The sequence below is a fragment of the Schistocerca piceifrons genome, unplaced genomic scaffold, assembly GCF_021461385.2.
Source record: "Schistocerca piceifrons isolate TAMUIC-IGC-003096 unplaced genomic scaffold, iqSchPice1.1 HiC_scaffold_1395, whole genome shotgun sequence".
Taxonomy (NCBI): domain Eukaryota; kingdom Metazoa; phylum Arthropoda; class Insecta; order Orthoptera; family Acrididae; genus Schistocerca; species Schistocerca piceifrons.
Genome location: NW_025727230.1, coordinates 52,501 through 55,000, shown reverse-complemented (window position 1 = coordinate 55,000; position 2,500 = coordinate 52,501).

The following is a 2,500-nucleotide window of genomic DNA, read 5'->3' as shown; positions in this document are numbered from 1 at the left end:
CTAACCCATGTTGTCCCCTAACCTAACCCATGTTGTGCCTTAACCTAACCCATGTTGTGCCTTAACCTAACCCATGTTGTCCCCCTAACCTAACCCATGTTGTCCCCTAACCTAACCCATGTTGTCCCCTAACCTAACCCATGTTGTCCCCTAACCTAACCCATGTTGTCCCCTAACCTAACCCATGTTGTCCCCTAACCTAACCCATGTTGTCCCCTAACCTAACCCATGTTGTCCCCTAACCTAACCCATGTTGTCCCCTAACCTAACCCATGTTGTCCCCCTAACCTAACCCATGTTGTGCCCTAACCTAACCCATGTTGTGCCCTAACCTAACCCATGTTGTGCCCTAACCTAACCCATGTTGTGCCTTAACCTAACCCATGTTGTGCCTTAACCTAACCCATGTTGTCCCCCTAACCTAACCCAAGTTGTCCCCTAACCTAACCCATGTTGTCCCCTAACCTAACCCATGTTGTGCCTTAACCTAACCCATGTTGTGCCTTAACCTAACCCATGTTGTGCCTTAACCTAACCCATGTTGTCCCCTAACCTAACCCATGTTGTCCCCTAACCTAACCCATGTTGTGCCTTAACCTAACCCATGTTGTCCCCTAACCTAACCCATGTTGTGCCTTAACCTAACCCATGTTGTCCCCTAACCTAACCCATGTTGTCCCCTAACCTAACCCATGTTGTCCCCTAACCTAACCCATGTTGTGCCTTAACCTAACCCATGTTGTGCCTTAACCTAACCCATGTTGTGCCGTAACCTAACCCCATGTTGTGCCTTAACCTAACCCATGTTGTGCCTTAACCTAACCCCATGTTGTGCCTTAACCTAACCCATGTTGTGCCTTAACCTAACCCATGTTGTGCCTTAACCTAACCCACGTTGTCCCCTAACGTAACCCACGTTGTCCCCTAACGTAACCCACGTTGTCCCCTAACGTAACCCACGTTGTCCCCTAACGTAACCCACGTTGTCCCCTAACGTAACCCACGTTGTCCCCTAACGTAACCCACGTTGTCCCCCTAACGTAACCCACGTTGTCGCCTATCGTAACCCACGTTGTCGCCTAAACCTGCTCTGTAATTGTTATACGACTCGTTCAATTAGTGTAGTGTTGCCCACCCGCAACCCTCGCAATATAGTTCGCTACTCGCACTGCCCGCTCCCCTGTGTATCGCTTCATGTTAAACACCTTGCAAGTCTTTGCTGACTTTCCACATGCTCCTGCTGTACACTGTAATGTGGATGGCAGCAGGGCGTACATGCCGCCCCCCCCCCCCCCCACCTCTCCCCACGTCCCCACCTTGCCCCCTGCCTTCGCAAGGTGGTTGGTGACAAGTTTGCATGTTCAATGCCCTTCGCATGCGACGTACGCAGGCTACGTTGTGGTGCGGCCTGTGTCAACTGTCCGCTGATGTCGTACGCGTGAACCACAATCTGTACTGCACATTCGTCCTTATGTACTGAATGATACATCGTGGCACATGTGTGACCGTACAACGACTGCGCCCAAAAACGGCGGACCATACAGTGCAAATATTGTGCACGCAGCTACGTGTCGTCTCCCTATGAGAGCTGGATTGCAGTGTGGTACGCCATAGAGACGTGTGGGAGGAACGGACGCCGTGGATGGCGATCAGCATGAGCTGTCTGTTGATGTATTCGGACCTAGTCGTCTCTCCTCACACACCGTGATGGCATGGTGCAGCGCGTTCCATATCTGCGACATGCTACAGAAGCCGGTTGACAGTCGTTCGAGCAATGGACATCGCATACGTACGGGGGCCACCTTCCACGTATTGTCTAGGCGTGCACATTTTGTTGCGTGTATGTGGGCAGACGTAGTGTGGCGTGACACCTGACACAGGCATGCAATAATGGTTGAAGTTGCAAATGGCGATGGACGCCTACGTTTTCTGGTGAAGTTACGCAAATGAAGAAATGGTAACCCGTTGTGGTGCGGTTGTTCTCGCTAGGGGTGAATCGGTGATGGCGACGATAGGTTGAGGTACTAACCGGTTGTTCCAGCGATACCCACCATGCCGACGAAACTGAACGGCATCTGGGTGTGAAGCGATACGCGGCGGTGGCTGGGTGGGACCGTCCCCGGCCGGTGAGGGGGCGCCTCCCGGCGTGCTGGCCGCGCGGTGCGTGGGCGCACGCGCTACAGCCGGCTGGTGGGGGGCGGCCAGTGGCAGGCGCGCCGGCCGACGGACGCGGCAGGCGTCGCAGCTGCGCGCCGGCGCACCCTGCGCGCGGCGCCGTGCGGCCAAAGTAGGTCCTCGCGGGCCCGGTGCGAAGCGCGGTGGACATCTGCAGTGTGCTGGTCCGATTGAGGACTGTGTGCGTTGAGGATGCGCCGCCGCCCGGCGCTCGGCGCCGCGACGCCGTCTGCTGCTCGGTCGCCCCAGCGGTTCTCGCTGGTGGTTTGTATCGCAGCTGTGCGGATGTGTTGGCGTGTGCGCTGTGCTGGGAGAGTTCGCTTCG